General features: G+C 42.8%; 1 pseudogene; it reads left to right on the top strand.

Moving 5' to 3' along the window:
- The first annotated feature begins 13,767 nt into the window (after window positions 1-13,767).
- The window catches only part of LOC115894173, a 37,644-nt pseudogene continuing 29,559 nt past the window's right edge, over window positions 13,768-21,852 (top strand).

The raw sequence follows: 21,852 nt of genomic DNA on the forward strand, positions 1-21,852 counted from the left end.
AGTTCCACCTACGCGCCCACCTGTCTCCATCCACAGAGGCTCGGGGAGAGCTGTGCTCACTGCACTGTCACTGGCCAGCGCCAGCGTCCTTCCTGCCCCAGCTCCCCTAACTGCAGAGAATATCCAAGTTCCCAAAGCAGCCGCATTTCTCTGACGTTTCCCAACGTGGCTTTAGGATCTGTGCAGAGTCTGCATCCTACTCTTGAACGTACCCATGTTTGCTATTCTATAGAAGGAATGTTTTCAGTCACTGACTGACCAGTTAATGTATTAGTTTCACCTCAAATCTTTGAGTGAGGTTAACCTCTCAGGAAGATACACATCCACTCTCTGGCCTAGCTCCCCAAATCCGCAGGACACACAGGTACCCTCGTTTGAGAAGCAAGAAAAGAACATATCGTATTATTATTATTATTACTATTATTATTATTATTATTTTTGAGACAGGGTCTCACTCTGTTGGCCAGGCTGGAGTGCAGTGGCACAGTCTCGGTTCCTGCAACCTCCACCTCCCGGGCTCAAGCAATTCTCCTGCCTCAGCCTCTCGAGTAGCTGGGATTACAGACATGTGCCACCAAGCCCAGCTAATTTTTGTATTTTTAGTAGAGACGGAGTTTCACCATGTTGGCCAGGCTGGTCTTGAACTCCTGACCTCAGGTAATCTGCCCGCCTTGGCCTCCCAAACTGCTGGGATTACAGGCGTGAGCCACTGCTCCCGGCAAGTATTATTTTCTTTAGAAGGCTTAAGAATCACCATATTCCACCTACTTCTGCACGAATCATTATTCATACCCACTTACTGTACAAATTTGTATGTACCACCAAGTCTCCAATGCATCCTTTTCTCCTGCTGCTGCGGGACTCTGGATCATTGGTTTTCAATGTATAGCTGAAGGTTTGGAGCATGAGTGTGAATTCTCCCACGAGGGGGCCTGCTTTCCGCAAGTATTAGTTCCGTACACACCAGAGCGGGAATGAGAGATTTAAGGAGATGGTTCAGGGTTTGGACTACGTGCCCCTTATGGGGTCCTCCAGCTCTCACAAAGGAGGACTTCAGGGTCACAGAGAATTGCCAAGAGTGCTGGCACGTCAGGAGCCCAGTCTGCTGGGTAGCCACGCACTTCTGCAGCTCCACAGCGGGAGCCAAGCTTCCGGTCAGGAGGAAGCCAGTGGAGCCTGGGTTGCTTTAGCTGCTCTAGTTCTGAGACCCTGCTCTGGCACCGTGCAGCTCCGAACATCACCGATCCACATGGTGTATATGGAGGGTTCTAAGCCAGGGTCTTAGTGCTCATTAAGTATGTGGTCAACCCGAACCTGAATCCAGTAGTCAGGTGACCCTGTTGGGCGTGAGGTGGGAAGAAGGGCTGGGTTTCGTTTCTATGACTACTTGACTGGCAGTTGCACAGAGTCACTGCTGGGAAGTCTAGCTCACCAAGGTGCAGGTGGTGGGCACATGACAGTGTGGGTAGACGCAGGGGCATGAGGTCCTTCCTGGCACATTGGCTCATGTAGCAGGGTGCAGAGGGCCAGGCGGATATGGGGAAGAGGAGGCTGGCGGGAGGGGGCAGGGGCAGGAGCCAGGCCGTGGAGGACTGGTGCTCATCGTGCTTGGAGTTTGAGGCTCATCCTGAAAGTTCTGAGATGCCAATGGGAAATTTGAAGTGGAGGAGTTTTATGGCTAGATTTTAGTTCAGGATGAGCCCCTGGCTCAGTTTGGAGAGAATGAATTAGTGGGAAGGAAGACCAGGTGCAGGAAGCCAGCTACAAAGGTGTTGCAGCAACATGGGTGACAGACGGTGGGGGTTTCAAGGTTAACCAGTGCCTTTGTCTTATAAGGAAAGAGGCCTAAGAGTGGGTGTTATGGTCAGCAGCTTCCACGAAGGTGTGCGAGACACATCTCGGATGGTGGATTCGACTGGGTCGCTACTTTCGTGTCAACTGATTACGTCTTCCTTCGATGGTACTTCATTAGTCGTAGTTGCTTAGTGTGGATATTGTTGACGATCGTCTTCTCTCTTCCTTCTACGTTGCTTCTCTTGCGTATTGTATCTTGTTCCTCTTTCTTTTTCTACTTATTTCCTTATTCTTTCTCTCTTTCTCTCTCTCTTTCTTTCTTTCTTTCTTTCTTTCTTTGTTTTCTTTCTTTTTTTCTTTCTTCTTTCTCTTTCGTTCTTTTTTTCTTTTCTTTTCTTTCTTCTTTCTCTTTCCTCTTTCCCTTTCTCTCTCTCCCCCTCTCTTTCTTTCATTTTCTTTTTTGAGACAAGCTCTCACTCTGTCACCTAGGCTGAAAAGTGCAGTGTGATCAGAACTCACTGCAGCCTTGAACTCCTGTGCTCAAGCCATCCTCCTGCCTCAGTCTCCCAAGTAGCTGGGACTACAGGCTGGTGCCACCACGCCTGGCTAATAGTATTATTTCTCTAATTTGATATGACTTTTTTTAATGAGAAAGAATGGTGGGATTATTGTTTTTAATTTTTAACATCTTTGAAGAGTGCTAGTCCCCCTCCCTCTTGGGTGGGGAAGAAAGTCGTGAATACCAGGGCTATAAGCTCCACTCTCTAGCCATGACAAGCCAGGGACAAGATGCGTGTCCCTCAGGGATTACATCACAGCCCAGAGTTAAAATTTAACTTATCGGTAGTAGCTGCAAGGCTAGCTCTCAGGTTCCCCAGCCAAGATCTCCTAATTTGCCTCATTATTGGGAGTACCTGGGGCTTAACACATTCTCCCAGGGAAGTTCGAGAGAACTGCAAGATTCAGGTCCACGCGGGCAGCACACTCCTCAAACCAGAAGTAAGACAAGCCAAAGACCTCAGAGTCAGTGACCCCTGGCAACCTCACCTCACAGCCCAAGAGGCAGACTGAGACTCAGCTCTACGAAGGCAGGGACCTTCCCCACAGTCAGAGCTGCACCTCCCACAGCCAACACAGTGCCCGGGGCAATGACTGCTCACAGGTAATGGCCGGACGAATGAATAAACAACATGCCTGGAGAAATCCATGGACATAATTCATACCCACAGACAAAAGGAGAAAGAAACTCTATGATCATCTCAATAAATGCAGGAAAAGTACATGACAAAATTCAGCTTCCATTTATGACAAAAACCCTCAGCCAAATAGGAACTGAAAGAATTTGTTCAACCTCAGGCTATTGTACTAACATCAGACAAAGTAGACGGTAAGTCTAGAAGTATTATTAGAGATAGAGGGGCATCATAATGACCAAATATTCAATTCAGCAGGGAGATGTAATAATTTAAAAATGTGTGTGCTCCTTAATAACATAGCTTCAAATTAAATTAAGCAAACATGGACAGACTATAAAGAGAAATCAACAAATTCATAATTAGAGTAGAAAAATTTAACAAATCTTATGGCCGGGCGCGGTGGCTCAAGCCTGTAATCCCAGCACTTTGGGAGGCCGAGACGGGCGGATCACAAGGTCAGGAGATCGAGACCATCCTGGCTAACACGGTGAAACCCCGTCTCTACTAAAAGATACAAAAAACTAGCCGGGCGAGGTGGTGGGCGCCTGTAGTCCCAGCTACTCGGGAGGCTGAGGCAGGAGAATGGCGTAAACCCGGGAGGCGGAGCTTGCAGTGAGCTGAGATCCGCCCACTGCACTCCAGACTGGGAGACAGAGCCAGACTCCGTCTCAAAAAAAAAAAAAGAAAAAAGAAAAAAAGAAAAATTTAACAAATCTTTTAGTAAATGACAGAATGAATAGGTGAACATCAGAACAAATACAGGTGATTTGAAAAACATATTTAACAAACTTGATCTAGATGACCTAGAACGTTGTGCCCTAACAGCTGCAGATACTCACTGAGTGCAAGTGCATACAGACCTTTCTATAAAATGTAATCAGACGCTGAGTCATTAAACAAGTATTTAAAATGTCAAAGAATTTGAATCACACAGATGATATTATTTTATTATTAAGGTAGGAAATAACAAAAAGATAACCAGAAAATCCCATTGTGTTTGGAAATATAAAAATACACTTCTAGACAAACTACAAGTCAAAGATAAAATGACGATAGAAATTAGAACATGTTTTGAACTGAATTAAAATGTAAATATTCAGAATATAAATTTGCGTGGTATAACCAAACTTATGCTTACAGGGAGACATATTGAAAAAAGTCTAAAAATAAATAAGAAGTTAGAGGCTGGATGTGGTGGCGAGCACCTGTAATCCCAGCTACTTGGGAGGCTGAGGCATGAGAATTGCTTTAATCTGGGAGGTGGAGATTGCAGTGAGCCGAGACCGTGCCATTGCACTCCAGCCTGGGCAACAAGAACGAAACTCCATCTCAAAAAAAAAAAAAAAAAAAAAAAAAAATTAGCCGAATGTGCTGGCAGGCACCTGTAATCCCAGCTACTTGGGAGGCTGAGGCAGGAGAATCGCTTGAACCCTGGAGGTGGAGGTTGCTGTGAGCCGAGATTGCGTCATTGCACTCCAGCCTGGGTGACAGGAGCAAGACCTCATCTCAAAAAAAAGAAGTTAGACAAAGAAGTACAAATTAAATCCAAAGAAAGTAAAAGAAAATAAATAGTAAAGAGATGAGTAGATTTTCATTAAATACAAAACAAATTTACAATAGAGGATGAACAAAACAAAACTGGTTATTTGGAAACACTAATTGATAAATTCCTGATAGGCTGATAGAAAAGAACAGAGGTAGCACAAATAACAATATCTGGAGTGAAAACAATGCTTGCTAGAAATATTTTAAAGGCATTTTTTTTAAATAAGAGGACATTATTAGCAACTTTATGCCAGTAAATTTGGAAGTTTCGATGAAATGTATAAATTCCTAGAAAAACAAAAGTTACCAGAATGGACACAAGAATAAATAAAAAATCTGAATAATTAAATACAGCATTTAAAAACCTTCCCATGGCTGGGCGCAGTGACTCACACCTATAATCCCAGCACTTTGGGAGGCTGAGGCGGGTGGATCACCGGGTCAGGAGTTTGAAACCAGCCTGGCCAATCTGGTGAAACCTTGTCTCTACTAAAAATACAAAAATTAGCCGGGCATGGTGGTGCGCGCCTGTAGTCAGGAGGCTGAGGCAGAAGGATCGCTTGAACCCAGGAGGCAGAGGTTGCAGTGAGCCGAATTCGGGCCACTGCACTCCAGTCTGGACAACAGAGTGAGACTCCATCTCAAAAAAATAAAATAAAAAAACCTTCCCATAAAGAATACTCCAGATCCATATGGCTTCTTAATTGAATGCTACTAAACATTTGTGAAAGAAATATAATCAATTTTACATAACTCTTTTAGAAAATGGAAAAAAGGAAAGATTCCTCAAGATTTCCATGACACCAGAAAAACCTGATTCCCAGATTTGATAAAAACATTACAAGAAAGGAAAATTAGAAACCCATTTAAATCAAACAGATAAATGCAAAGATCTTAAATAAAATATTAGCAAACCAAAAAAAGCATTATGTAAAAAACAGAATACATCACAACCAAATTGGATTTATTCCAGGAAAGCAAAGTTGACTTATCGTTGAATAATTCTGTATATATATATATTTTTGGGGGCAGAGTCTTACTCTGTTGCCCAGGCTGGAGTGCAGTGGTGCAACCTCGGCTCACTGCAACCTGTCGCCTGGGTTTAAGCAATTCTCTTGCCTCAGCCTCTCTAGTACTGGGATTACAGGCACGCACCACTGCGCCTGGCTAATTTTTGTATTTTTAGTAGAGATGGGGTTTCACCATCTTGGCCAGGCTGGTCTTGAACTTCTGACCTCGTGATCCACCCACCTCAGCCTCCCAAAGTGCTGGGATTACAGGTGTGAGTCACTGCGCCCGGCATCATTGAATAATTCTTTACCACATTTATGGAATAAAGAAGAAAAATACAATTTTCTCAATAAACGTGGGAACAGCATGTGATAAAATGCAACATGCATTAATAAAACAATTCTTAGCACTCGCAATAGAAGGGAATTTTCTAAATCTGATAAAAATGTATTTATTTTTAAAATCCACAGCAAGTGTATAAAGGTGAATTTTTGTAAATATTTCTTCTAAGAACAGAATAAGACAAGGAGACAGATAAACTATTAGATTTAATAAGTGAATTTAGGCTGGGAGCGGTGGCTCACACCTGTAATCCCAGCAGTTCGGGAGGCTAAGGCAGGTAGATCACCTGAGGTCAGGAGTTCAAGACCAGCCTGGGCAACATGGTGAAATCCTATTTCTAATAAAAATACAAAATTTAGCCAGGTTTGGTGGTGGGTGCCTGTAATCCCAGCTACTCAGGAGGCTGAGACACGAGAATCGCTTGAACCCAGGAGGCAGAGGTTGCACTGAGCCAAGATCACGCCACTGCACTCCAGCCTGGGTGACAGAGCGATACTCCATCTAAAAAAAAGTGAGTTTAGCAAAATGGTTGGAAACAGCCAATTAACAAAAATCAGTTGTATAAAATTATAATTATAAATTATATTTTAAAAGATAAAACTTACACATCTTATCTAACAAAACAAATAATTTTGTTAGAAATAAATCTAACAAACATCTTCAAGAATTCTATGCTGAAAATGACAAAACATTATTAAAAATATAAAAGAAAGCCTGCATGGTGGCTCAGGCCTGTAATCCTAGCACTTCGGGAGGCCAAAGCAGGCAGGTCACCTGAGGTCGAGAATTCGAGACCAGACTGGTCAACATGGGGAAACCCTGTCTCTACTGAAAATACAAAAATTAGCTGGGCATGGTGGTGAACCCCTGTAATCCTAGCTACTCGGGAGGCTGAGGCACGAGAATCTCTTGAACCTGGGAGGTATAGGTTGCAGTGAGCTGAGATATTGCCACTGCATTCCAGCCTGGGCAACAGAGTAAGACTCTGTCTCTAAGTAAATAAATAATAAAAATATAAAAGAAGACCTAAATAAATGGAGAGATGTTTGTGGACTAAAAGTTCAGTTATCTCAAGATGTCAGTTTTCCAACTGATCTACTCCAATGCAATGCAATCTCAATAAAAATCCAGTAGGTATTTTGCAAAAATGCAGAGTTGATTCTAAAAGTTATGTGATAATGCAAAAGGTCTCAAATAACCGAGCAATTTTTGAAAAAGAACAAAATCTACAGGATTTCTCAACTGGATACCAAGCCTTTGGAAAGACTTCAGGGTGGTACTGACACAGGAGAGGCAAATAGATGATCAGAACAAAACAGAAAGTCCAGAAGACCCACACATATAGGCACACTTCATTAGTGACAAAAGCACCATAGCTGAGCAGTGGGAGACAGGATGGCTTTTCAACAAATGGTGATGGATAAGATACAATGAAACCTGTTCACTACCTTACACCACACATAAGAATAAATTCCATAGGTAGAAGAAGCCAGATGCAAAAGGCCACGTTTTGTATGATTCTCATTTGCATGAAAGCTTAAAAATTGGCGAAACCAAAATGTGATGTTAGAAGCCAGGATAATGGTTACCTTTGGGAAAGAGTGATGGGTAGTTGTGGAAAGGGCTGTGAGCACAGCTTCTGGGTTACATTACATGAGTGTATTCACTTTGGGACAACTCACCAAACTGTACACTGAAGGTATGCACATTTTTCTCTATACATGTTATATTTTAATTAAAAGTTAAAATTTTTTGACCTTGCCATTAGTGGACAAATTATATAATTTTTCTAGGCCTCCTTTTTATTGTTTTTGTGTGTGTGTGTGTGTAGAATGGGGATTATAATAATCTCTACTTTGTAGGTTGTGAGAATTAAATATGTTTCCTAAATAAGCACTTTGTTCAGTGACTGGCCCATACTAGAGGCTTGATAAATGTTCCATGTTATTAGGTGCTAAGGTCATTTAGATAGTGGTGGAACTGGGATTAAAATTAATCCAGACAAGTTTTCTATCACATATCCTATGTCACAGGGCTGCTTATTAGCTGGGCTTGAATGGAATGCTGGATTTAAATAGCACTTGCTATGAGTTATTATAGATAGTCTTCAATCTCAATTTTATATTTTGCAAAAGATCAAGCATATTAGTGTGTCTATCCCCAATAAAGATGAAAATACATTCTAAATAGTTCAGTCACCATGTTAGAAAACTGTTTAGAATTGTTGGCCCCATCAGGGCCCCAAGAGGGAGATGGACATCTGGCTGACCTGGGGCTTGTGGCCAGGGTTGCCCAGCCACTAATCACCTATCAAATTACTGTGTTTATAGAACCGCATTGTGGAGCATGGCTTACTTGAATCAGATTGTAACCAAGACCTTATTAAGTAGCACAGAGAAAAAAAGTTAAAGGACACAATAGTTTGGGAAAGTACTCAAAGATGAAGCAGCTGAAAAAAGAACTGTGTGTCTTATTAATTAGTACATCAACAGACTTCTGTCCCGTGGATTTGATCACGGTGAATGCACTTTTGGATGTGAGTCAGCAGTTCTTGAATCTTAATGAAACCAGTCAGCAAGAGTTAATCACAGTTGGTTCCTGAGCTTATATGTAACTAAAATATCCAGCCAAAAGAGAATGTCTTAAAAAAAAGGATAGCTTATCACTTTATCATTTTTAAGAGTGTGAGTTAAGTATTTTATGATATAAAATTTTGAAGGCAGACTGCCAACATGTAAGTATGGTATGATGGCAACCGCGTGGAAATGTTTATACATGGCAAAGAATGGAAGACATATACAATGGGGAAAATCCTTACGGTATTAGGATAGTGAGGTTAGGATTGCTGACTAAAATTTTACTTTAATGCTATTATGTTGTTTATATTTATTTACTTATTTTCTTGAGACAGGATCTCTCTCTATCACCCAAGGTGGAATGCAGTGGCGCAATCTCGGCTCACTGGAACCTCTGCCTCCTGGGCTCAAGTGATTCCCCAGCCTCAGCCTCCCAAGTAGCTGGGACCACAGGCGCATGCTACCATGCCTGGCTAATTTTTGTATTTTTGTAGGAACAAGGTTTCACCATGTTGCCCAGGCTGGTCTCGAACTCCTGGGCTCAAGTGATCTGTGCCCCCTTGGCCTCCTAAAGTTCTGGGATTACAGGCATGAGCCACTGTGCTTGGACAAATGTTATTATGTGTTTTGTTTTGTTTTGTTTCTTAAAATAAAACAATCTTTAGAGGGGCCCTGGTTTCTTGTTCATCTTTGATATACATCTTACTGTCCCATACTGATAGTAAAAGTCACTGAAAAAGCACTTCTTCCAGCATGATTAGTTGATTAGATAACACAGTTAACATCTATGCAGACATTGTAGTTAAAATCTAAGGTCAGTGAATTGAAAAGTGAATCTTCTGGATAAATTGTTCACAGTTTTATTTATATTAATTTATACTCCACCTCCATTGTAAGAGGATATAAAGGCTGCAGAATTTTCTAACATGGATAGTTAATTCTTTTGGTATTAACAGTAACCATGTGCGCCTGACTTTAAAGTATATCTAAAGTTGTAAAGTCTACTTTATTTAATGTGGAATTGTTATTTTTACCTAAAATAAGTAAGGCTTTTAAACATGGATATACTGTAGCATAGCCAGAAATAGAACTAAAATTAGATTCCCTTGTAGAGAACTTAATAGTTAAGAAGAAAAAGGGGGTGAAAAGGCATAGATCTCCTTCCAAAAGCATCGTTATCCAGAGGAAGGAGCTTTCTAACTGCACCTGACATCATAAGGGACAAAACATTTGAACTTCTGGGTATTTTCTAACAAAATGCTGAGATTACTTTTGTTTTTCTCTCATATCCTAGTTTGAGTTCGTTCTGAGTTTTTACTCAACATATTTAATGAAATATAGATGCCACGTCACTGTGGTTAGTTCTTACATATTAGAAGTTCATTCATTCCCTTAGCTGGCTAACAAATCCCAGGGAGCTAAATTGCATAATGCAATGCCTAGCATTTCATTGTTGATATCCACTTAGCCTGAAATCTCTTGTTGGTCAGGAGGAATAGAATATAGCCACAGCCATGGTCAGTAAACTTCTGTGTATTTTGTCTCAGCCACTGTTGGATTGCTTGAGCCCAGGAATTTGAGACCAGCCTGGGCAGCATAGTGAAACCCCATCTCTACAAAAAATAAATTTTAAAAAGCTATTCAGGTGCAGTAGTTCATGCTTGTAGTCCCAGATACTTGGGAGGTTGAGGTGGGTGGATTGCTTGGGCTTAGGATGTGGAGGCTGCAGTGAGTCACAATCGTGCCACTGCACTCTAGTCTAGTCTGGGCAACAGAGCGAGAGCCTCTCTCAAAAAAAAAAAAAGTTTCATTCATCTGAACTGGACCCATTTAGATCTCAAACATATTTTTGCAGGGCCCTGTTTATAAACAAGTTGATTAAAGATGTATTGCAAGTTTAATGGGCCATATAACTTTTAGTGATTTATCAACAAAGATTGAGAATCATTGGTAGAAAAGTGAGGCTTGTCTTTGTGAATCCTGCAGTTAGGGCACGTGAGGAGTCTTTGTAGTGTCTGGCCACCACCTCTTCCCGCTCAGGTCCAGAAGTCATCGCGTCAAGTTATTGTCAGATGTGCCTTGGCTGGGTAGTTTCACGTTTCTCATTATGAGGAAAAAGTAGCAACACTGTTATTGCTCTCAATGCTGTGGCTTTTCTGGACCTGTTAATATTGAAACTATAGATCAACTTGCCTCTAGAGTTCCCTGATGTCATGTGTTTCATGCTAGGTGCATCATTACTAGGACACCGCATCCTCCATCATGGCCCTGGTGAATATTGGCTTCCAATGGCTCCCTCAAAGCCATAATTCATTTATGATGACGACAAATGCAAGTCTCACCCAGATGTGCAGGAAAATGTTTTCTGGTCATCTTAAACTTACTGTCTAAGGTTTTACGATGTAATACATTTTGCAGCCATGTCTTCTCTTGATTACTTTACGCCATGATTACCGCATTCCTAGAATGTGGTCTCTTTCATTGCTGACCTCACCCTTTCCTTTCACAAACTATCACTAGTGGGGAGGCTAGGCGAGGGGCAAAGAGTGGTCCTGTTCACCCAGAGAAGGTCCATTCCTCATCTGGCACACTTCCCTACCACATGGCATAGCTTAAGACCAACCTATAAAAACAAATGTCACCACATGATCAGAGGCAAGAGAGGACATCCTTCCAAAAATGGAGGCAAAAGAGGACATTGATCAGAAGGGCTGCTGACAGTGTGGAACAAAGGCCTCAAAGGCCCTTGGAGAAGAGAGGTGCTGTTCTCCCTAGAGAACTGCCCTGCATGTGGTACAGACCTGCAGAGAGGATGGAGTGGCTGCCCTGGCTGCCAGCCACAGCAGGTGCGCAGGTAAAGAACACCACCACCCCCTGCCATCCGTGATGCTGTAGACCAGAGGCCAACAGACTCTATGCAGTTGGAACATAGAAAGGCATGAGCCAACCCATGGGCATACAGATGTTCAAGCACAAGGGCCTGCCATGTGCTTAGTAGTTCAGAGCCCTGAACTTGTCCTGTGTCCGATGCAAGTGCGAATCAACCAAAGTCAGCACATCAGCACAGCCCCATTCTGGTCACCCATCTCAGGATCCCGTGAAACACTGTGCTGGCCAGCTGGAGCGTCTGTTTTTTGTGCTGTTGTCCTAGAACTTGGGCCCTGGGGGACAACACCTTCAATAGGAGTCTTGACGCTCCGCAGGGCATCTGGTCAACCTCATATGAAGGCTGGAGGATTGAAGAGCAATTTGAAGGGAAGAAATGAGGACAGGGCCCACACTATCCCTGATCCAGGCTTGGGGCATTCTTCTGGGTTAGCGCTGCATATCCCAATCAGTCCCAGGCACTGGGGGGACAGAAAACTTTGAGGAAGGCACTGCAGAGCATGGAGCCCCTAGAGGCTCAGATAGGGGCTCCATTTGGCCAGATCTAAGTGCAGTACTTGCTGCAGCTTCCTTGTAACTGGACTCCCAACCCACACGTGTATGTATTGTCACCATACACTGGGTGCTTGGTGATGGTGTTCCCTCTGTCTGATAGCCCTTCCTGCCATCCTAGCCTTTACCCGGACAACTCTTATCATGATTTAAGATCCAGCTCAGGCATCACTGTCTTCACCAAGCCTCCCCTAAACTCTCAGCCTGGGTGAGGCACCTCCTCCTCTGTGCTTTCCTTCATCACTGCATTTAAACCACTACGTGGTATCCTAACAGTGTCTGTGTCTGCTCTCCCAAGTAATTGGTGATCTCCTTAAGGTCAGAGATTGTTTCTATTCATCTTTGTATTTTTAGTTCTCTGCAGAGTAATGGATAGATACATAATTGGTGTTCGACAAAATGCTTGCTGAATAATAAGTGACTAAAGGAATGTGTGAAGGGCATGAAACTCCTTAGTAATAATTATAAGGGTATTTGCACAGACCCATTATCATTTTGAAACATCTAATTTGAAAGGTTTCTTCCCCAGTAAGCATGATGTACCTTTCAGCTCTCATTATCGCTACTTGAATTGTCCTGGGTTTGGGAACTTCCTACTGCAGTCCCTTACACGGCATTTTCCTATACAGAAGATATATTACACCATCAGGACAGTGATTGCCATACTGTCAGTGGGCAACACATCAATCATTATGGTTGGAAGACTTGAATTTTAATTTCTGGTTATAGTGGGTTATTTTTCAGCCCAAACATTCCTAATAAAAACAACTAAAAATGCTAGGTAAATTATTATTGGGCACCATTTTTTTTTTTAACCCAGCACATAATGAAGCAAACAACATGTGTGAGAACCATCTGAAAAACAGACAATAAAAACAAATCTGGGAATACTTTTAGATCTTGAAATTATTGGACATGGACTATAAAATAACTGTGCTTACTGTGGTGAGTTGAATCATGGCTCCTCAAAGATGTCCACATTCTAGTCTCTGGAACCTGTGAAAATGTTACTTTATATGGTAAAAGGAACTTTGTGGATATGATAACATTGATGATTTTGATGTTGGAGAGATTATTCTGGATTATCCAAATGGGCTCAATGTAATCACAGGGGTTCTATAAGAGAAAGGCAAGATCAGTGTCAGAGAGAAAAAAATGTAAGGATATAAGCAAATGTTAGAGAAGAGATAAAATCTTAAACTTCTGACTTTGAAAATGGGGGAAGGGCTCACAAGCCTAGGCACGTACATGGCTTCAGGAAGCTACAAAAGGAAAGGAAATGGATTCTCCCCTAGACCCTCCAGAAGAAAGCAAGGTCTTCCAATACCATGGTTTTAGCCCAGTGAAACTGATTTCAAAATCCTGACCTTCAGAACTTTAAGATAATAAATTTGTGTTGTTTTAAGCCACTAAGTTTGTAGTAATTTGTTACAGGAGTAATAGGAAACTAATACATTTATTATGTTTAAAAAAGTAAAGATTAGCTTAAAGATATCTCTGAAAAGATGAAACTACTGTTAGATTTCAAAAATAACTAAATAGTACTTCTAGAGATTAAACACACAATAGCCAATATTTAAAACTCAGTGGATGGGTTCAATAGCCAATTCAACACAGCTGAAGAGAGAATTGATGACCTGGAAGTTAAATCAGAAGAAATCTAGGATGCAGCAAAGAGAGACAAAAAGATATACAGTAAGTTAGAGAGGCTAGTGATAAAGTCTAGCTTAAATTTAATCAGAGTCAAGAAGGAAAAGAGTGGATGGAAAAAGATAATATCTCAAGAAGTACTGGTGCCTTTCTCACTTTCCACTATCTTGGTGGCTGCTCTTGGTTGGGGGGCCATCCCACACCTAGGCAGGAAGATGGTAGCCACAAAGAAGATGAAAAAGTCACTGGAGTTGATCAACTCTAGTTATGAAAAGTAGAAAGTACATGCTGGGGTACAAGCAGACTCTGAAGTTGATCAGACAAGGCAAAGAAAAACTGGTCATCCTCTCTAACAATTGCCCAGCTTTGAGGAAATCCAAGATAGAATACTATGAAAACTTGGCCAGCACTGGTGTCCATCACTACAGTGACATAATATTGAATTGGGCACAGCATGTGGAAAATACTACAGAGTACGCACACTGGCTCTCACTGATCCAGGTAATTCTCATATTATTAGAAGCATGCCAGAATAGACTGGTGAGAAGTATACTATGCAACATTTTTCTTTAATAAAACTTGCCAGAGCTTGTTTTAAAAACATTTTTAAAAAGGGGTATTGGCTGAAATTTTCTACTGCTAATGAACAACATCAATGAGCAGATTTAAGAATCCCAATCAATCCTGGATATTTTGGGGTGGATTTATAGAGGCAATATAGCATAGTGGTCTAGAACAAAGATTTTTAAAGTTTGTAAGCACTGTTGAATTCCAGTTTTGCCTCTTATTAGCTACATAATTTTGGGCAAGTAAATTGACCTCTCTGAGTCTCCATTTCCTGATATATTAAAATAGGGATAGTATCTGTTTATTGGTTGGTCATGAGGAATAAATATGTATAAATGTGATTAGCATAGTAATAGGTCCAAAGTAATATGCAGTACATAATTGGTGATATTTTCAGTAGTGTTCAAAGTATATTTTCTCATGATGAGTTGAAGTCTGCTTCCCGATGATTTCCATTCATTCATCTTTTATTTTTTTAGACAGGGTCTCCCTCTGTATCCCAGAGGGAGCAGCAGTGGCATGATCTCTGTTTGCTGCAACCTCCACCTCCCAGGCTCAAGCAATCCTCCCACCTCAGCCTCCTCAGTATCTAGGACCACAGACAGGGATCACCACACCTGGCTAATTTTTGTATTTTTTGTAGAGACGGGGTTTTGCTGTGTTGCCCAGACTCGTCTTGAACCCCTGGGCTCAAGCGATCCTACCACCTTGGCCTCTCAAAGTGCTGAGATTACAGGCGTGTGCTACCATGCCTAGCCTCCACTCATTCACCTTAATTCTGATATCTGGAGAAGTACAGAACAGGTCTGCTTCCTAGTGTATCTATGCATTCACTCGTTAACTTTTTAAAGCTTGGTAACTGCAGAAGAGCAGGGCCAGGTGAACATCAGGACTCCCTGACACTGGTCATGATAAGCCAGTGTTTCACATAGTTGCAACAATTTTCTTGGCAGTGTGGTATCTCTCAAAGACAAATGGGAGTCTCAGAATTCTACAGTGTGAGAGCAGCAGTTGGGTATTAGAATCCAGCATGCTCATTCTGCAGGTGAAGAATAGGAGGTGCAGGGGGTGGAAGTGGCTTAGTTAGACTCAACTGGTGGTTGAATCATCCACCTGCCTCAGCCCCCAAAAGTGCTGGGATTATAGGCGTGAGCCACCATGCCTGGCCTCTGCTCTGTATTTAGAGTAGACTTTACATCTTCCTGGTCAACCAGACCATGATCCAGGGTGCAGCATATATTTTCTTTGTAGCTTGATGATGGATTTTCTAAAGTTGAAAATCCTTTTTCGTTTTAATTTCCCAAAGTCCTTTTATAATTTAACTGAATTCAGCTGGGTGTGGTGGCTCACCCCTGTAATCCCAGCACTTTGGGAGGCCGAGGTGGGTGGATCACGAGGTCAGGAGATCGAAACCAACCCTGGCTAACAAGATGAAACCCCGACTCTACTAAAAATACAAAAAAAATTAGCCGGGTGTGGTGGCAGGCACCTGTAGTCCCCACTACTCAGGAGGCTGAGGCAGGAGAATGGCGTGAACCCGGGAGGCAGAGCTTGCAGTGAGCCGCGATCGCGTCACTGCACTCCAGCCTGGGTGACAGAGCAACACTCTGTCACAAAATAAATAAATAAATAAAATAATAATTTAACTGAATTTGTATAGTTCTTTTTTGTTAAGATGTTATTTGACTCTTCCAAGAATTCCCTTACCATGGGAGTTGCTTTAAGTGGGCCTGGCGCTCATTCACTTGCTGACGCTTCTGACTCTGCAGGCCTCCATAAGCCTCCATCTTTGAATCTGCCTGAGTTTTAACACTTTCTTTTATAAAGTTCTCCCACTTCTTTTTTTTTTTTTTTTTTTTTTGAGACAGAGTCTCACTCTGTTGCCCAGGCTGGAGTGCAGTGGTGTGATCTCAGCTCACTGCAACCTTGGCCTCCCAGGTTCAAGCAATTCTCCTGCCTCAATACTCAGCTGGAACTTCAGGCCCACACCACCACGCCCGGTTAATTTTTGTATTTTTAGTAGAGACAGGGTTTCACCATGTTGCCCAGGCTGGGCTGGAACTCCTGACCTCAAGAGATCCACCTGCTTCGGCCTCCCAAGGTGTTGGGATTACAGGCAAGAGGCACCTTGCCCAGCCTCAATTCCCTTCTGAACTCTGTTTTCATTTATTTGTTTCATATATTCATATTATTTGCCTTAATTCTTTTCTTTTTTTTTGAGATGGAGTTTCACTCTGTTGCTAGGCTGGAGTGTAGAGGCTCAATTGCGGCCCACTGCAACCTCTGCCTCCTGGGTTCAAGTTATTCTCCTGCCTCAGCCTCCTGAGTAGCTGGGACTACAGGTGCACACCACCACATCCAGTTAATTTGTGTATTTTTAGTAGAGATGGGGTTTCACCATGTTGGCCAGGATGGTCTCAATCTCTTGACCTCGTGATCTGCCTGCCTTGGCCTCCCAAAGTGCTGGGATTACAGGTGTGAGCCACCACGCCCAGCCACCTTGCCTTAATTCTTAGCAAAGTAAGTTATTTGCTCTTAAAAGTAGGCTTGATGGGGAGGAGATAAACCACAGCAATATTCTTTTTGTTTTGAGACAGGGTGTCACTCTGTTACCCAGGCTGGAGTGTGGTGGTATGCTCTTGGCTCACTGCAGCCTCAACCTCCCAACCCCAGGTGATCCTCCCGCCTCCCCATCCTTCTGAGTAGCTGGGACCACAGGTGCGCACTGCCATGCCCAGATATTTTTTGTGTTTTTGGTAGAGATGGGTCTTGCTATGTTGCTCAGGCTGGGTCCCAGCAATATTCTACTAGAAATTCAGTAACGTGTAAGCACCACCCACTTCTCAAACCCCCACTGATCAGCTGAAGCACAACATATGCCTCTCTCAGGGTGTGAGCCTTTATGAAGACTGGCTATTTTATCTCCGCTCTTTTTTTATGTCCTGATAATAGTGGCTGAATTATCTGGGATGTTTATACACATTCCTAACCTATTAGGGCATACAGCCTCCCAAGATGGCCATTTATTTAGGCTTTTAATGTCTCCATTTATAGATGCAACTTCAGTGTTTAGGGCCTAATAGCTTTTGAATTACTCTAGGCTTCATGAAAACAGACCATTTCATTTTTACCACCATTTTCTGAAATATGCTGGTAAAAATGAAACGGTGCTCTTTTCGTGAATCGAGTTAACTGGGGTCGCACAGTCAGTAGTACAAGTTCCATACAGCCAGGGCTGGGAGGAATAATTTGTGTCTTTTTTTCACAAGAAAAATACAGGCCTTTCAACGCTCTAAGAGCAATTTTGTTTAATGCATAGGAAATTACATTGGCATACAACCCAAAACTATCTGTGGAATAATTTTCAGTGTCACTCATGATAATTTTTAACGTGTCAAAGTGGAAAATTGGATTCACAACCCTTGGAAAGCCTTCTGTCTGAGAACTTTTGAGAGCAGCACTGGAATGAGGTGAATGTGTAACTATGCTTCATGTCAGACCCGTCCAGCCATCTTCTGAACTTGCTGGTCACATGAACTGGCTTGTTCTGTGAATTTCATTTTGTGGTGCCATCAAGGTTAATAGAGTGAGGGTTGGTGCAGCCAGCTGGCTTATCCAGTAAATATCTGCCTTTCTGAAAGGAAAAGAGAGTGAAGAGGCTCCTTTCTTGTGTGCTTGTGATTTTCAAATGGGTTGCCTACAGAAATTGTCTACAGCATGTGGCCTAAACAGCCAGGATGAAGGGAAAATTCTCCTGCAAAAATCCCTAACCTGAGATCCAATAGCCTGAAACAGTTCAGTCTTTTCCCCACTGTGGTCTAAACCTCCAGGCATGTTATCACAAAGGGACAGCAATGTGATTGATAGACACAGTAAGAAGAGGTTATAAACTTAATTTAATGGCAAAGGGTAAAAAATTGCATAGAGATGATGATATAAGGCAGAAACTACACAGATTCCCAGAACCCCAAGGGCTAACCAGCTAATAATGTCACTGCCCAGCCTGAGGACTCCACCGGGGAAAAGTAGCTTATCTTTGCCATTCACGTGGGGAAGCCATGATTTAAATTCTCATCACCCTACACCCACCTGCACCTGACTTTGGGGACTGTTTACATGTCTCCCTTCTCACCAGATGCAAGGAATTGGTACAAAACACCCCCAGCACATACGGACTGTTTACTATGGCTGAATTAATCAAAAGTAAATTCTCTGCACAACTTACCATATCACTAAGCAGATCTAGACCTCAGGTTGGAGGTCCATTCCTGCACATCAGTAGAAATCATTTCCCTATTGTCAAAAGACAAAATTAGAACAAATTCAGTTTAAAAAATATAGATATTTTTAATTGAGACAGGGTTTCCCTCTGTTGCCCAGGCTGAAGTGCAGTGGTGCAATCATGGCTCACTGCAGTCTCGACCTCTTGGGCTCAAGCGATCCTCCTACCTCAGCCTCCCGAGTAGCTGGGACTACATGTGTGTGCCAGCACACCTGGCTAATTTTTTTATTTTTTATTTTTTTAGAAGTGGGGTTTTGTCTTGTTGCCGATTCAGGTCTTGAACTCCTGGGCTCAAGTGATCTGCCTGCCTTAGCTAACCAAAGTGGTGGGATTATAGGCATGAGCCAACGTGCCCAGTTGGCTTAACAATCTTTTTTATTTTTTATTTATTTATTTATTTTTTTGAGACGGAGTCTCGCTCTGTCGCCCAGGCTGGAGTGCAGTGGCTGGATCTCAGCTCACTGCAAGCTCCGCCTCCCAGGTTCACGCCATTCTCCTGCCTCAGCCTCCCGAGTAGCTGGGACTACAGGCGCCCGCCACCTTGCCTGGCTAGTTTTTTGTATTTTTTTAGTAGAGACGGGGTTTCACCGTGTTAGCCAGGATGGTCTCGATCTCCTGACCTCCTGATCCACCCATCTCGGCCTCCCAAAGTGCTGGGATTACAGGCTTGAGCCACCGCGCCCGGCCAACAATCTTTTTTAAGATCTGGCATTTATTTGCAATTCTAGAATTGGGGCAACACCTCATTCTATAAGATAGAGTGTTTTGATGAGCCAAGCAGAGGAAATTGGCTTGATAGAAAAGGCCTAAGAAAACAGAAACAGAAAACAAAAAGCAGATTGGTAATTGCAAAGTTACTTTTCCTTGTAAAGTAGAGAGAACTTCTTTACCATGCTGACTCAAACTGGCCTCTCTGGGGATTTGGCTATTATCTTTCTCTGTCTCCTGATTTTTCAGAAGGTCAGATAAACAACTTAATTTCATTTGGAAACTTGAGCGTGAGTAACTCCATTTTGATTTGGTCTGTTGAATCTAGCGCAGAAGCTCAGTTCTATCCTAGAACCTCCTATAAACTATTGAACACTGTCAATTCCCTTTTGGGCAGCAGAGCAACTGTAGCCTAAAGAATTCAGATCATTCTGAACTGAGGGATGGGGCTGTAGGGGAGAGAAAGGGGCAATTTCTTTCCTCCCCATTATAAGCGTCACACCCAACACACTAATACCAAAGACAGGTTAACAAGAGAAAAGCGCAAGTTTATTTGATTAAAGTTTTACGTGACATGTGGGCCTTCAGAATGAGTGACCACAAGACACAGGGAAGAATGATCTATTTTTATGCTTTAGTTCAATGAAGTACAGACAGGCGTGTAGAAAGGGGATTGGACAGGAAGGCTATGGTCTAATGCTGATAGACTGAGGGGGAGACCCCGCGAGTCCTGTCTGTTCGGATTCTCCGTGGCCTCTCTGTGCAGAATTCCTTCCTCTCTGGTATGGGGAAGGACCCTTCCGGGGTGAGGGTCTTAATTTCTTTATGGCCAGTATCACACAGCAAGGCAAAGGGGTTAGGGATTCAAGTCATAGTTTTGGACTTTATGGCTGGCCTTGGGGGAAAGGGGTTTTGGTTTTTATGACCCATCCTGGGGAAGAGGGATTCTGGTTCCTATTGCTTGTCTCAGGAGAGAATGAGGGATGAGGGACAGGAGAGCAGGAGAGCAGGAGAAGGTCAGGGAGAGACTTTGTGTCTGAGGTTGCTTCTTAGGCCTTTACTTAGGGTATTCATTTTTCTGGGCCCCAACAGGGCCAAAGTGTCTTTGCTCTGTCCCTTCAACATACAGTCCAAAGGAGCTAGAGTATTCGAGGCTCTACTTTCTGTCCCCAAAACATATCCCCGTCTCCTTTTCCTTGGGAAGGCCACTGCTCAGCCTCTTTTGATAAAAGCACAGGACAGAGACAGTCATCAAGATGTCAAATAGCTACAACTGCTATGGCTGCCAGGCAGTAGATAAACCTGAGTAAGAAGATTTCACCCACAGATACTGAGTCCTTAAGGCAGAGGGCATATTACTATATAACCCTTTCAGTTGTGACTGCCAGCTCAGGTTTCGAGGCAGCTAGGGGTGAACCCGGTCTGCATGGACAACTGCTGGACACGAGGCTAGCTGTGAAACAACTCGTGTAGAAATGTAGCTTTCACTCTTGGGAGAAGGATGACCTCATTACCAGCTTCAAAGGATGGGATATAATGACTGATCCAGTCCCGTGATGTGCCAACCCCTGTAATCAGGGGTGTGAGTCTGTTACCATAGGAGGGTAAGAGGCGTTCTAGGCAGAGAATAGCCGTCAGGGGTGGGTAGAATTTGAAGCCTGTTTTTCTGCCTGCAAACGTGGCAGGTGTCCATTTCCATATGAATCCACAAGGGCAACATATCACCTAGTGTAGGATATTCTTATTATCTGAGCAATCATTATTCAAGTCACCACAGTTTTTTGTTTGTTTGTTTTTGAGATGGAGTTTTACTCTTGTCGCCCAGGCTGGAGTGCAATGGCACGATCTTGGCTCACTGCAACCCTTGCCTCCCGGGTTCAGGCGATTCTCCCGCCTCAGCCTCCGGGGTAGACTGCCACCATGCCCAGCTAATTTTTGTATTTTTAGTAGAGACAGGGTTTCAACAGGTTAGTCAGGCTGGTCTCAAACTTCTGACCTCAGGTGATCCACCTGCCTCGGCCTCCCAAGGGGCTGGGATTATAGGCGTGAGCCACTGCGCCCAGCCATCACCACAGTTTTTGTTGTTTTTAATTAATTAGTTTTACAATTTCAGCTTTTATTTTAGATATGGGGTACCTGTGCAGGCTTGTTACATGGATATATTGCATCCAGGCAGGGTGCATAGTACCAAATAGGCAGTTTTTAAACCCAGGCCTCCCCCACCTTCCTCTCTAGTAACACACAATGTCTGTTGTTCCCATGTGCCACTATTTTTTAAAGACTATACCAGCAAGCCTTTTTTTGTTATATGAGGAAATATTCATTACAGAACTGACCACCTGTGAAATCAGTCCCCGTTCAAATGTCACTCCAAATGTCAGATGAATACTAGTTAAAAGTGTCTAGATTTTGTTCCTAATTTCCTAACACCATAAGTAAACAGTTGTGCCGAATGAGATTACCAGGTGAAGTTAAGTAAACCTCTTAAGGTCTGCAGTGCTGCAGAATGCCAATTTTATTTTTGGCTTTGCCACTAACTAGCTTTATGAACTTTCACAAGTTACTCCTCTTCCCTGGGCCTCAGTTTCCTCATCCACAAAGCTTAGAAGTTAAAACAGATCAGTATTTTGAATCTAGTTGGACATTAAAGTCACCTGGGGGGAGGGTTAATATGTGTTTTCTTTTAAAAGCTCAGAGTGCCCCTCCCTTGTTCAACTAAATCAGAATCTCAGGAGGTGCAGCC

This window comes from Rhinopithecus roxellana, chromosome 17 (genome assembly GCF_007565055.1).
Source record: "Rhinopithecus roxellana isolate Shanxi Qingling chromosome 17, ASM756505v1, whole genome shotgun sequence".
Classification (NCBI taxonomy): domain Eukaryota; kingdom Metazoa; phylum Chordata; class Mammalia; order Primates; family Cercopithecidae; genus Rhinopithecus; species Rhinopithecus roxellana.